Below are 15,327 nucleotides of genomic sequence, written 5' to 3'. Positions count from 1 at the left end.
ATCAACTTTATAGACCTGTATAAAAAATCTTCTATAATTCCAACTCCGAGAGACAAACTCTGTCAACAAATTAGTGTGTGTCTTCCCACATCCTTTTTTCTACGCATACACAAACGTACGTATGTCCTCAGTTCTTATAAAAACAAGATCATCATACCCATGCTATTCTGCGCTTGGTGTCACGCGTATATCCTTCTACGTCATACCTAGAGAGATACGTCACTGGCTCTGCTGTACAGACGTGTTGTGATTCATTCAGCCTGTCCCTCACTGATTGACATTTGTATTGTTTCCAAGCTTTCCCAGCTACAAATGAGACCACCGGGAACATCCTTGTACATATCGCTATGGCCTTGGGGAAGGCTATCTGAAGCGACATTCTTGGAAATGGAAGCATTGCGCGCAAAGATGTACCTTTCAAAAATGCTGGTAACCGCTTCCCTCCCTAGAGGTGGTCTCCATTCTCCCCGCCTCGAGCTGTGTCTGGAAGTGCCCACTTGCCCCACCTGGTGGGACACCCCACGGAGCTTTTCTCTTCTGTCTCGACCCACCCCAAGTCGATCCTTTTTTTCCTCCTCTGTCCAGGCAGACATCTTCCCCAGGGTTGAGTCAACTGTTTTGACTTAAGTCTTGTGTTTCTTTTTAAAGCTTTCACTCCATAAATTCTGTGGTATTTCCTCCATGTTCTCTGTGTTTAAAAACTGCCTCTGCAGATGTCTAAGTGGTGGTTGCCTTCTCTGCTGAAGGTTCCCAGCTGGCCTGCCCTAAGCCTGATGTCTCTGGGATGTTTGAGGCATGGGGCACGTTCTCCCTTCTAAGCAGGACCCCTAGTAAAAGGACAGTGGGGCTCACCGAGCACCACAGAAGCTCAGAGAACATTTACATATAACCTCATTTCAGTCTAGAGCAGCCTTGAGGAGTAGGTGAGCAGGACCTTTCATCCCTGGGCTCTGAGAGGAAGCAACTAGAGTTCAGAGATATTACATGACTAAAATCATACGTTAATAAATTCTAGCGGCCAGGCTCAAGCCCCAGTCTTCTGGCTTTAAACCCTGTGTTTTTTCCACTAAATCTAAAGTCACATCTTGGCTTAAAAATGCATCGTTCACCAAGCCAGCCCATGGTTGTGATATAGTTTATCTTTATGTTTGCCCCCCTGGGGTCTAGAGTTGCTACAGTTAAGGAAGATGGAGGGATGGTGTGTGCCTGTGGGCTGCTTTATCTCCTTGCAGATGATTCTAGGGCCCCTTGTGGAAGGGGCAGACAACAATCTCCTCAACAGCACCCAGTATCTTAGAGATTCTCATCCACTTTCTGAGAACAGGAGGTCAGATTAGGAGGGCTCGTCCATTCCTTTAGTCAACAAACATTTATTGAACAATTGCTAGGCATGAGGCACCAGGAATAGAATCCCAGTGTGTAAGACCTAGGTCTTGCCACCAAGGCACTCTGTTCCCAGGGTAGGGAAGCACACACGTAAATACCTAAGTGCCCTGATGTTATAGGTACTATGACACAAATAGGTGCAGGAAAATGGGGACAAAAATGGGAGGGAGGAGATTGGTAAAAGGTTTGAACAGATGACTCATGAGCTTAGACTGGACAGACGACTTCACTGAGCAGATGAGAATAGGACAGATGTGCTTAGCAGAGGGAGCACAGCTCAGCCTTGCTCCAAGGCATCAGGGGCTGGCAGTAAGGAGGGAGAACAGACAGATACTCAGAGACCAGGTCATGCAAGGCATTTTGGGCCACGCCAAAAAGTTTACACACCTTTCCAGGACCCATGGGAAACCAGATGAAGACCTAAATTGAGCAGTAACATGATTAGATTTGCTTTTAGGAATATCCCTCGGGAGGCAGATTGGACGGGTCACACCCAAGATGGGAGGCCAGCGAAGAGGCTGCTGGCCATCTAGGTAAGAGACAATGGCCTGAATAAAGCTGTAGAACTGGAAATGAGTGAAGAAGGAGTGAAGAAGGGGTTGTCCAGGATAACGCCCCAATTTCTGGCCCCAGGGATTGAGCCCGTGTGTGCCAATCACACAGGGGAGGAGGAACAAGTGTAGGGGAATTACTGCCGCCTCCCTGGTGGGCACACTAAGCCCCTGCTGGCCACACAGGTAAAGATGCTTAGGAGGAAGCAAGGCCTGGAGAGAAATCTGAAGCAGGGAAGTCATTTGAGTTTTGAGCGCCATCTGTACATGGATGGGGTGAAGCCATAAGGGTACATTGGCTACAGGGAAGAGAGAGTGTTAAAGAGCGGACCATGGAAAGAATATCAAAAGCAGCAGCTTTGGGAGAAGGGTGGGCATGGGAGGTGGTGGGGTGGGTGATGGCGTGCAAAGGGGTGGTGTGCCTGGAAAGGGATTGAGGGGGAAGGAATGGTCCGAGAGAGCAGGAAAACCAGCAGAGGAACCCTATTTCAGTGCTTAAGGATGTAGCTTTTTGTTTTCAGATGCCCTGGGTTCTTTGGCTCTCTAGCTTGAAAAGTTATTTAACCTCTCTGAGACCTCAGTCTGCCATCTGTGAAGTGGGGGTAACGGTACACCCTTCACAAGGTTGTTGTGCTCAGCACCTTGCTGCTCAGCAGAGCTCTTGACACATAGTAAGCACGTGTGCGTGCGGTCTGGGATGGTTTTCGCCAAAGCCACAGGAGAACGGCTGTAAGGAGCAGGAAATGGCCATGGTGTGAATGTTACAGAAAGGTCAAGTGAGGTGGTTACCGAGGCATCTTTGGATTTGGCGCTCGGGTCGTTACGGCCACCCCCAGAATGGTTTTGGCGGAGCGGTGGGTGTGGAGAGGCAGAACCAGGGAAAAGGAGGTTTGGAAAGGGCTGATTCAGCCTTCTCCGTCATCTCTTTGGCCCCACGGTTGAGACGTGGGAGAAGACGCAGATTTGCACTGGCTAGAGTAGCATTTCCAAGCGTCACTAATGGGGGACCCACGTGAAGTGAGAACACCTCCCGCATCAGGAGACGTGGGGACAGCAGCCATCTGTTTGTGTTTCCCCTCCCACAATAAGGACAGAACTCTCTCCTCTCTTCGAGGTTGCTATGGAGACACGGATGGGTTCTATGTCACATCTTGACGTTGTATTGGTTGTGAGGGCAGGGACCATATTTTATATATCATTGTGCGACCGCACCGCCCGCCACATTGCCATCTCATATACTCTCCCGGCTTTAATTAACATCCGTGAGCCGATCACTCCCAAATCTATTCTCTCCAGCCCGATTCTCATTCCAGAATTTCAGGCTAATATATCCAGCTGCCCAGTGGTTCTCTTCTCAGAGATATCCCACAGATGCTAACAGCTCGAAATGCCTAAAGCTAGACTCATTGTCAGAGCCTCCCCCTTCCTCCATTAAACTCGTCGACCTCGTGCCACGTTCCCCATGTCAGTAAATCATACCACCTTCCGCTCAGCTCCCAAGTCAGAAACTTGAGCTCATCCTTGACCCTTCCTTCTCTCCCAGCCCCCCAGCCCCACATCCAATCACCAAGCCCTATTGTTTCCACCTGTGAAGTCACGCTCATTCTGGTCACTACTCCCTTTATCCGTTCATTCTTTCGTGCATTCCACCTCATTTCATTGGCTCAGTGAACGTGCCGGCATCTGATCAGTATCAGGCAAATGAGACTGCACTGGTATGGCAAACAAGCCAGGCTTCCCACCTCATGGAGCTTGTGTCTGGAGAGGGACCCACCCAACTCACCGCTCCGTGATCTCTCACTGGACTGCGGGAGTCTTCTAAGACCCTCCCTGCCCCTCATTCACCCATCAGCATTTGTCTGTCGAGTTTGTGCTAGGTGCCTGGCCCTGTGCTGTGTATGCCTGAAGAACATATAGACCAGCGCGACTGGGATTCATCAAGCAAGGGGAAATGCAAGGCTGGATGACGTAGGAGGATGGCTAGCGGTCAGAACACCTAAGATCTGCTGGGCCCTGTGAAAAGTATACTATCTCCTTTCAAAAGGAAAGGGAAGCCATTGAAGAAAAGGCTTCAAGCAGGGAAGTGACATAATGCTATTTGGGCCAACTCTATCCCATGTGGCTTCATCATTAAAATGAGCGTGGGGCTCGTCAGATGACAGTCTAACAGCCACATGTCACCATCGCCCAGGTGCCCCAGTCACAGTGGGGGCACCGAGGCAGTGCTACCGTTCAGACCTTGACTGTGTGTTTCGTCAGAAGGCGGGAGACGCACTTGACTCTAGGGCTGCTCTCGATATTGCTAATCAGACATGGCCCATCCTACCTCCTTCACATCTCAGCTTCTCTATCAATTTGTGTCGCCCATGATCTCAGCTTGTCAGATGTTAGCACTTTCTAAATTGTCATCCGATCTCTCCTGGCACTCCGCGTGGCTGAGTGTGGCTCCATGTTGATGATTAGGCATGGTTCTGCTTGTGAACGTGGAGAGTCAGCAGATGGCTTGACTGCCTTAAGGCAAGTCTTGGAGTTTTCAGGCAAGCTAGTGCCCAGAACAGCCATTTTTCACCTCCTATCAGTGGAGAGGGAACGGGCATTGTGAAGACAGACTGCATGCCCAGAAAGCAGAATTCATAATCCAGAGTGTGACAGCACAGTGCAATGGTATTCCAGTCAAGTCAGCACGATGAAGTCCCTCCACAGAGTAGAGAGGGCACTGTGACATATGCATGGGGCCTAATAATGGGGATCCCCAAGCAGAAGATAATCAGAAGTTTTGGCAGCAGCTGCCTTCAAGGAAGTATATACGTGAGCGGGAGGTAGAATCCCAGGCCCCAGAACGGCAACATAGAAATAAGGATTGCGTCCTGGTGGGGGCGGGAATGGAAAGAGAATGGATAGGAAAGGTGTTGTAACAAGGGGCCCCCACATCTCGAGGGCTTAACGCTACAGAATTCTATTTCTCATTCACCCAACAGTCCAAGTGCAGGCGTTCCGTGGGCAGCCTTCCACGCAGTGGATTTGGTGGACTCAGCCTCCTTCAATTTTGTGGCTCCGCCATCCACTACCCCTGAGATGCCCCTGCTGGATCACCTGCAGCCAACTGGCTCAGGGGAAAAGCAAAGAAGAAAAGGTGAGCAGAAGGTTTTTACAGGTGGGGCCCGGGAGTGGCGTAAACACTCCCACCTTCATATCCTTGGCCAGAATTCAGACACGGCCACACCTACCCACAGAAGAGGCTGGAGGTGGAGTGGGCCCAGGAAAAAAAGAAAGGAAGTTTGGCAAACACACGGCATTCCTGCCACAGGGAGGTCCCATCTTGGGTATGTTCTCCGTCCAATGATTCCTGCCTAGGAAGCCAGCTACTAGAACAGGGTAGAAGGTGGAGCTATTGAGGCCCCCCAAAAGCCTAAGCCAGTTCAGGATCAAGGATAAAGAGCAACCAGCCTCTAAGATAATAGGGTGCTGCTATCTGACCGTTTTCCCTGCTCTCTCCCCAGCTGAGCCCATTTTCCGTAGCACCGGCTGCTAGCTGGGGTTCTGCTCTAGGTGGTGGCCGGGAGCTTGCCCACAGCTCCCTGGGGCCATTGGAGCCTTGTATGATGCTCATCCGGACCCAACCAGACTAGACTGGTCCACTTAACTAGATCCTCTTAGAATGTGGTGCTGCTTGAACCAACTCCCCCCACCCCACTGGGCTATGAGAATCAGAAGTATTTGCTCTGCCAATAGAAGTCAACTTTGGTACCTTGAGCATTCTGTCCAGCCCTGCCTTTGCTGGTCCCAGCTCCCTCCCCTCGTACTGGTCTGTGTACTGAGGTCCCTGCCTGCCTTTGACCTGTGCCACCTGACTTATGACAGGCCTTGTGTCATTCTATATTCTCATCCTCCCCTAACAGGCCAGGCTCCTTCCTGTGCCTTTCCAAAATGCAGAATGGATGTCACCTCCTCAAGGAAGCCTTCCAGGACTACCCGTGATGATGAGTTGCGTTTTTATGTCCTGCCATACCATCCCAGGCTTTCTCCATTGAAGTTGCCTGACTGCATATCTATACTCTAGGTGGAAGCCTTTCCAGAACAGAGGGTGGACCTGATTCAACAGTGTCTCTCCAGTGGCAAGGAGGAAGCCTGCCTGTCACTCAGTAGGTGTTCACGAAATGTTGGAGCGAATGAACGCCCGCCTGTGTTTCAGGTAGCAGCCACCAGATGGCAACAGTGTTCTTTGGGCTATGAAGGTAACCGGTGAGCTTTCTGCAAGAGCACCTGAAATAAATGGAGGTGGGTCCCCATAATCGCGGCACTCGGCTATTTTTCTAAAACACATATCAGTTTATCGAAATAACCGCAAAGTCATTGCTCAAGCCAGACCTTGTGCGAGAGACACAGCAAACAAAATCCCGAGGTGGGTACCTGTGCACCACGGAGGGCTTGAACCCTTAGTACCATTCTCCATGGGATCTCAGCATGGTATCGTCTAACTCGAGGGCCCGAGAACACCCATTCAGACTCGTGAGCATTTGACGCTTCTGAAGCCATCCCAGCCCAACACCCTTGTGGCTGCCTGTGCCTGTTCCGGGTTCACTGGCTCTAATTTTACCTCCTTATCTTATCAGGGTTTTTACCAGTAGACCAGTTTGGCCGGAGAGGAAGGTTTATGAAGGTTCGTGAAAGATAAGGTTGGCGGTAGGGAGGGGCCAGCAGAGGAGGCCTCTGGATACCAGGCTGAGGAGTGTGGACTTTACCCCACACACGATAAAGTAGCTGGCAGGCTCTTGTGCCGCACGCATGTGCACGTGCGTGTGCAGGCAGGCGGCACGCGTGTGCATGAGTCAAAGGGGAGTGGAATGGGGAGGGACAGACAGGTACCAAACGGTGTCGAGAAGGATGGGTGATGGGGCTGGGGGGCAGCAAGGGAGGCCCGCGGGGGGTCACTGTAGCAACCTAAGGTGTGGGGCTGAGGCACCAGATGGTGGGGGTGGCGGACGAGAGACGCCCAGATGGATTCAGGTAAGTTCTGCAGGGAGATCCACTAGAGGATTGGGTGATTGATTGGGAAGGACGGGGAGAGCCCAGAACCAAGCAAGGAGCTTCACTGTTGGACTAAACCCTGACCTTGTGCAAATTAGAAGAAGGCCTGTCTTTCCCAGGACACTTGGCTTCTACCTGCCACCAAACTGTCTTGCCTGCAAAGCTCCCAGGTGAATAGGCCCCTGAGGCAGCCAGTCCGTGCCCGCCCTGCTCCACGGTGGGGTGGGACCCCAGCATTCCAAGCCTGGCTGCAGGAGGCAGAGACAGTATTTCTGAGAGAAATCGCTTAAGGAAAAGAGCATCCCGAGTCTCATACATCTCCAGTGCCGTGGTTCTCAAACATTAGTGGGCGTCAGACACACAGGGAGGGCTTGCTAAAACACAGGTCGCTGGGGGTCTGATTGCGTAGATCTGGGCTGGAGCCTGAGAACTTCCATTTCTACCAAATTCACCGGTGACACTGTTACTGCTGGTCCGGGACCACTCTTAGAGCCCTACCCAAACCAAATGAATCAGAATCCAGATAGGAGAGCATCTCCTGGACATCTTTCTTCCACCCACACGTTGGATTCAAAGATAGCACCTCTGGGGGCAGCTCAGGTCTGAAGACGCGGCTGTATTTGAGCTGCAGGATATTGGCAAATTGTTTGGTTCTGATTGATGAATTTCCTCCATTTCATCTCTAATACTCCCCTTTTCCCCCAGGAGAGGCTTCAGCTTCCCCTCTTTCCCTGACAGGAGTACCAGGCTGGCCCGAACTGTCCAGTCCTCCCTAACAAGCAAGGTGACCTGTGTCAAAACCTGCTTCTTTCATAATAAGTCCCTGCCACTTTGCTTTTTCTAGCTCTTCTAGATATCTTTTAGAGATTCCAGAATTTCCTGTGGGCCGGACATGCCTGTTTACTGCTCACCTGCTGAAAAGGAGCTACCAGTTCCCCTGCCCCCCCCCCCCATCCCCTGTCATGAGCTCCTCCTACCCCAACCTGGGTCCCACCCCTGCCCTCTGCAGCCACCCAGTGCTTTGGAGTAGATGTCTGCCTTATCTGCCACCAAGGTTATTTGAGGTTCTGCAGGAACTAAAAAAAGTGTGTCCTTTCTCTCAATATGGTAGTAGAAAGAAGAGGTAACATAAGGTGTGTGTGGGATAGAAGTAAATATGGGTCTGAAAAACCCACATAATTATATAATGGAGAGATACTGCCAAGGTAAATTAATAAGAAAACAGTTGGGTGATGTTTACCGACAAAATCAGTTTGGGGTGTGTTATTCCCTGCATTTCCTTTGTCAAACGAGCTACAGATTGGAAGAATGCGTCTCCAAAGAGGCAACCCCCTCATGGAAGTGGCCATGTTTTTCTGTCTGGTTCGTCAGGCTACCTAGAAACCAGGGAAATTGCCAAGGTAAGGCCTGGGAGCTACCTGGGGGCTCCACTGTCACTGGCTGCTTTGCTGGACACCTCTCTGTCTCTCTGGCTGGCTGGCTGGCTCCTGTCTGTCTTTCCATCTGTCCTGCTCCCCTATGTGACTCCCACAGGCTTGGAACAGCAAGGCCAGAGTTCTCAACTCTAACTCACAGTCCAAATGTGAATGCCTTGAATCTGCATTCTCTTACATGGAAACACCTGGACGGTAAAATTGTGATTCAAACTACGTCCATTGTCAGTATCATGGGGATGCCTCTCCTTTCCCGAAAAGTTTTGTAACTTGGTCCAGCCGGTTTGGATTTGAGACAGGATGCAGGCTCGTAACTGAGATCAGAGGAGCCATCACCCACTTAGGAAACGCTCTGGAACGTCCACCAGGAGTTCAGGAACAGGGGCTAGGAGAAGAAGATGGATAAGAGAAGTGCCCTGTGCTCAGGGAGCTGGGACTCAGCGACCCAGGGTACCAGACTCCAATCAAGACCACAGGATGCAGTCTGTCTATATGAGGACTCTAGGTCAGTGCCGAGAATCACCCTCTTTGGAAAAGTCAGGAAAATCACAATCTTTGGAAACCAATGAAAGACTATAGGCACTTAGTCTAGTCTTTCGCCTTCATTATCCTGGGCACCTAGTCGACTGGTCTCTGCTTGAATTCCTCCAGTTCTGGGGAGCTCACGTCCTCTTGTTGTCAGGCTTCAGAACCTGTATCAGGTTTCCCCAAGGCTGTATTTCCCCTTGCCACTCCCACATCTGGTCTTTCACCTGATAGTGACAATCACCCTGTGATTTAGGCAGGGTCGTCGAGTGCCCACTTGACCAAGCAGTTACACTCAGTGTTGGTCAGGTTCAGTGAAATTTGGCAAAGACAATACTGGCACTCCGGCTGCTGAACTCCTTGCCCAACATTTTTTTTTTTTTTTTAAATCATACAGCTCTGCCATCATGTTGGGAGTAGTCCAGACTCCAGATTTCTGAATTTGAAACATAACCACGCTACTAACCTTCCCAGCAATCTGGGGGAGAAAGCAAAGGTTGGAACCATAGGCCCTAGAATTCCAACCTTCATGAAGAACAAGCCAATTGCCTGGGCTAGGGGCTGAGTCAATGGGGAAGACAGCGGAGGGTCAAAGGGATGCCTACTCTTCATACTCTATCTAGAGATACGGAGTTAGAGGCTCTTTCTTCCTGTTTAGATGACCTCTCTGTAGTGAAGGGATGATGCCATCCCAATGTTGTGGTGCCTGACCCAGGAGAGATGGAGCAAAGGTGGTGCTGGAGGAAGGCTTTGGTCAAAGCCACGTGACCAAAGTGTGTGTCCAAAAAGAACACCCATCCAGGGGGGGCCAGACAGAGAGATGACAGCCAGATCCACACCAACAGACTGGGGGCAGACACATCGCTTGTGCAGAGTGGACAGGAGGTAGGACCTAGGAAGCTCTCGTTTTGCCTCTGCCTCATTTATCCTGGCTGGCTTGGAGACTGGGTCCCCGATATCACAACTCTGATTTATACCTGCTGTTGGCAGGAAAAGGTGTATGTTCTATCTCTTATTATTGGTCCTAGGCTTCATGAACATTTAACACGGTTACAAAGAAGATCTAGCAAACCCACAGTCCTTGCGCTCTAGGGTTCCTGACACACGATCAGGCAGCTTCAATTACATAACCAAAGAAAAATGTTTATATGAGATTCAGGGACCCAATCCAAGGTCTGAGAACAGTTTGGGTGGCCATAGTCCACAAGTCTGTGATGGGTGTTTTTATTCAAAAGAAGCAGGGTATAAATAACAAAGTGCTTGGACAAACCCAAGGAACCCTAGACTTATCCTTTCATCTCAAACACTTTTCAGGAAGCCATGAGCAGTCTAGTGGGCAATACAGTTTCCTCAGCCCCTTGACCAGAAGCATGTTTTCTTGGCCAGTGTGTGGCTGGTCGCTCTGTGGTACTGTGGAATGACTTACACATGAAGGAAATGATCTGATGACTCCAACAAGGGTAGTCCAACATCTCCTGAAAGGACGTCATTGACCCAGTGCTGGGAGGTCTCTGGAACATCGCTTATTGGAAGGACTGAATATGGAAGGTCCGTGCCTTGCTCGAGATGTTCTTCTTCACTCAGTATCCTTAAGTAGAATGGGTGCCTCTTCAGAAGATTAACCAAGTGGCCCAGCAAACGTTTGCAGACATTCAAAGTACTTTGAATGAGGTAGTAATTATGCATATTTCACGGGAAGCTTATCCTGTGCCATGTTAATCCATGTAGGAATACAGGGGCTCTCCATTCTTTCCCCCCCAAAATGGGGTTGAGAATGTAGTGAGGTGGTATGGTCTACCTCCACCCCTTTCATGTCCCTTCTACTCATTTCAAAACCAATCTCTAAGAAGAGTACTATCTTTATTTAGGCCTAATCCACAAAACGTAATACAGGGCAAAGGATGTGTTTCTGCATATACACGTGGAAAAAGCAAAGGGAATTTTCTTCCATATGTTTGTCTGAACTTCCAAAAATCTAGAATGAACATATATTACTTTTGTAAATGGGGGAAAGTTCTGGAAAAACTTTTGATTTGGGCTGCAAGCAAACTGCTCAGAAGATAACTATTCATAGAAGGTTTTCGTTCACTCCATCTCAGTTTCTTTTTTTTTTAATTTTTTAAATGTTTGTTTATTTATTTGTTTATTTAGAGAGACAGAGAGAGACAGCATGAGCAGGGGAGGGGCAGAGAGAGAGAGTGAGACACAGAATCTGAGGCAGGCTTCAGGCTCCAAGCTGTCAGCACAGAGCCCGACGCGGGGCTCGAACCCACAGACCATGAGTTCATGACCTGAGCTGAAGTTGGACACTTAACCGACTGAGCCACCCAGGTGCCCTCACTCCATCTCGGTTTCTTCCCAAAGATGTACCGTCAATATCATCTCCCTGTGCTCACGTATATTTGCTCAGGAGGAATTCGACACTGGCCACAAAATGTAGAACATTTCAACCTAATTATCCTTGCCTTGGAAAGAGCTTCCATCTAGCTTTTTATGGTGCACTGAAAAAGGGAAGTTCTTCTAACATTCCTATATGCTGCTGCTTTTCAAGGATAGCAACAAGAAATAAATATAAGATACCGACTTTCCACCTATGGAAGACTACTCTGTGGCATGACTTCCAGTTGTGCCAAGATCAGCACTTGAGCACCTTGAATTTGGGAGCTAGAAGCCATTGAGCCCCAGATTTATGACTGTTCCCGTGTCTCAACCATCTGCTCCAGGCACGTTCCCGAAATTTATGAAATGCAATTGCTCTAAAGGGTACAGGCCAGAAAGTGCAGGGTTGAAATATTCCACCTGGCCAGAGACACTGTCGTGTGGACTAATTTAAGGCTTTGCTCATTTTAAAGGGGGTATTTCTCATTCACAGTAGAGTATCTTCTGTGCCATCTGAAGTATCATAAAGCAGTCAAATCCTGCTTGAAATGTTCAGAAAAGATTCCTCACCAAAGGTCATTTGCTCCTTCCATCTTTCAGGTTAATTACTCCTGTGGTTCTTGTCTGAGTGAAAAAGTCCTTTTCTTTTTTCTTCTTTTCCTTCGTTTGTTGCTTTGACAGTTGGGTATTGACTCTGTAGACCATGTCTAGGTTTTTCTTACAGAATTAGGTCCCTGGCTTCCCTGTTCAAGAGCCCCAGTCGTGCCATGGAATCATCTCTAGTCCAGAATTGTCAAGAATGAACAGTCAGTTCTCCAAAGATGTTGATGTTTTCAAAGACGTGGGAAGAGTCTGTTCATGCCTTTCTGTCCTTCTCCAGTGGGGATAATTTGGCTTTCAGACTAATTGAAAGGCACAGCTCTTTTTTTGAAACATCTACTGAGAACAGCTTTATCCCTGTCACCCACACCACACCTCGGCTCGTGAATCTTAGACTCTTGGGAGGCATCTATTCACCTCAGATGTGACCCATTATCCACTGTAACAAAGAATGGTTGTGTGTGCAGGGTATACACAGATTTGTACCCATTAGAGGCAAGAAATGATGTTTCCCTGTAAAAGGAGATTTTTAAGAAATGTCAGTATTTTCAGGTTGAATCCAGTTAAAACTAAGTCCTTTCAAATTCTACTTACGTGAAGTCAAATTAAGTTCAGAAATTAAAACCAAAAGGCTGAGATCATTCAATTTAAATTCATGTGACCTCAGTCTTTTGATTTTGCTTTTCAGACTGATATATGTGTATAGACAGAATCTTAAAGACACCAAGCTTTTCTTGGGGGACGGAGTAAAATTGACACAGGTTTTATAAACATTTAATTCTTATGAGACACGGGCCCAGACTAGCTGGCGTAGTTTGGGTATGTGTGATAGTTGGTTTTCACTCTGTTATGATTTGCTTTTAAATATTTATTTGTGAAATATAAATCTTGCTAACATTGAAGTCTGTTCTGAAGCAATGACTACTGCTTTTGCTGTTGCTTAATGGAACTGTTGAATCTTCTTAGAAAACAAAAAGATTCAGTTATATAAACAGATCATACTAGTGAAGCATCAAATAACAATTCTAGAGCCTCTGTGAGGCTGGAGCTACGTTCTGCAGATGGGTGGTAAGTTAGGAACCCTAAGATAACAGCCTACGTGGTCAATCAAAAAAAAAAATGTGAGTGACTCAAAAATGCTGAGAAAGTAGGGTCTGTGTCCTTAAATAACAAGCACTCACTTGAAAAATTGGAAAAATATCACCAGTTTCATCAGTACATTTATAGATTCCTTTTCCATTGATCCATTCCCATTGCTAATACACCTGTTATGTAATAGATGCTTACTCACTGTTCTGTCCAGTCCGACAGGTAACGACACTTCCTGGTGGACGGCTCTGATTTTCTGTCAGTCAGAATGATGATTTAGAATGTTCAGCTCATTCAGTAAAACAGACTAGTTCTGAGCGTAAAGGCTGAAGGACATCAAATGTACAACTGTTTTAAATGATCGCTTTCCCACGAGTGATGAATTTACATCCTATATGCTGTCAACATGAACCATGACACTCATGGCCGTGGGGGACCCCCTGTCTGGGGACTAGCTGGGAGAGCACACCCTTTCCTACCTTGAATGTATGAATAAATTATTCACAGCTATAAATGCTCTGGTCCAGTTGGTCAGTTAAGCCAATCAACAAGCATTGTTTTCATTGAGACCTGGCTCCCTGTTCCATAATGCAGTCCATAGCCCTTCCCAGAGTGAATGGAAGGGAGATGGGTGAGGGAGGGATGGGGCCAAGAGCAAAGGCAGCAACCATTTTTAAAATAATAATTCCTGGAGTATCTGCTGTGTACCTGGCACTGTATTGGGATTATAAAGATGAATGGAACATAGCCTCTGCCCTCAAGTAGCTCATGGAAGAGGGGGCACCTGGCTGGCTCAGTTGGAAGAACATGTGACTCTTGATCTTGGGGTTGTGAGTTTGAGCCCCACGTTGGGTGTAGAGATTACTTAAAAATAAAATCTTAAAAAATAAAGAAGAAGAAGCTCATGGAATAGGAGAAGAGAAAGGTGTATAGACAGATCATTGCTATGCCATGTGGTAAGAACAATGATGGAGACAGAAGAGCGGTGCATTCCCAGCATGAGCAGGGCTGACTCTTAAAGGAAGAATAAGCATTGGCCAGATGTTGGTGAAGAGGAGGGGTCTCTGGGAAAGGAGTCAGTGGGGCCGCGGAGCTGGTTTGAATGGGCTCACGAGGACCAGTCATTAAATGTTCAGGCATCTTGCTAGCTGGCTGTTGCACACGATCATAAATTATTAAATAGCAAATAATTAACATTATTTTAATTATTACAATTATTAAAAAGTAAATGATGCAAGTTTATGATTGAATAAATCACAAAAACGGCAATAAATACTAAAAATGTATCACTCCCTAATTATTTTACTACATTTTACTATTATCTATGCCCTTGAGTTTTTTTTTTTCAGGTCTATTGCATACGTCTGGTGAAAATACTGTCTAATTGTGGCCACTGCCTACCTCTTCTCAACTCCACGTTTAATGACATCATATAAGTTTGAAGTTGGCTGTGGTGGGAGTATTTACACCAGAAAAGCCACGCATGCTACAGATCAGGGATTATTTCCTCCCCAGAAGGCCATTTACCAGCAGGCAGGGGCAAGGCCATTCAAGATCAAGGCAGGGAACTCCAAGCTGTGCAGAAAGCTGGGAACACAGTGCCGCAGGGAGCAGGGAGTGAGGATACCAAATCCCACATGACCTTTCAGGCCACATTGAGGAGGTGGAACTGGAGGCTTCAAAGGACTTTTGTGGTGTCTGGTCTGTGAGATCTAGCAGAGAGCTGGACGTGTAAAAAGAGCTTCAGTGGCATCTGGGCGGGGGCCCTGAACCGGGCATCGTGGGCGTGTGGGTGGTAGTGAAACTTTGAGTGCACGGGGCCACCAGGAGAGGGTCTGGAGGAAGAAGTGCAAGAGGCTGGGGGAGCAGGGGGCAGGGGAGGGGAAGCAAGGTGCCCACAGAAAAGGGGCACAGGAAGAGGCTCATCTGGAGACCCTCCCATGGGAAGGGAGGGTATGGACAGCAAAGGAGAGAGGTGTTTCAAGAAGCAGGAGAGAGAGAGAGGGGAGAAGGGAGCAGGAGGGAGACTTGGAAAGAGAGGAGCAGAGCACAGGCATTCAAACCACAGTGAAGACCAAAACATTTCTTTAATAAAAATCGGGGGAAATCCTGCTCTGTGGCAGAGAAGTACCAAAATAAGCCACGTGGTTGTCAAAAACAAATACAAATACAAATACAAATACAAATACAAATACAAATACAAATACAAATACAAAAACAAAACCCTGTGATTTGTTTTAGGCTTTTTATTTTTAAGTTTATTTATTGTAAGAGAGAGTGCATGCGCCTGCGTGTGCTTGTGAGTGGGAGAGGGGCAGAGATCGAGGGAGAGAAAG

At 47.9% G+C, this 15,327-nt stretch overlaps 1 long non-coding RNA gene across 2 annotated transcripts in view; it reads left to right on the top strand.

Moving 5' to 3' along the window:
- The window catches only part of LOC109497645, a 107,325-nt gene extending 93,820 nt beyond the window's left edge, over nt 1-13,505 (top strand). For both annotated transcript variants that reach the window (XR_006594645.1, XR_006594646.1), the window contains exons 4-6: nt 4,916-5,070; nt 5,998-8,365; nt 12,027-13,505. This is a non-coding gene — a long non-coding RNA (uncharacterized LOC109497645). The remainder of the gene's footprint in view (nt 1-4,915; nt 5,071-5,997; nt 8,366-12,026) is intronic.
- Nucleotides 13,506-15,327: the final 1,822 nt, after the last annotated feature.

The sequence above is a fragment of the Felis catus genome, chromosome A2 (assembly GCF_018350175.1).
Source record: "Felis catus isolate Fca126 chromosome A2, F.catus_Fca126_mat1.0, whole genome shotgun sequence".
Lineage (NCBI taxonomy): Eukaryota > Metazoa > Chordata > Mammalia > Carnivora > Felidae > Felis > Felis catus.
Note: the sequence above shows the minus strand (reverse complement) of the source record. Positions and strands in the feature narration are given on the sequence as shown.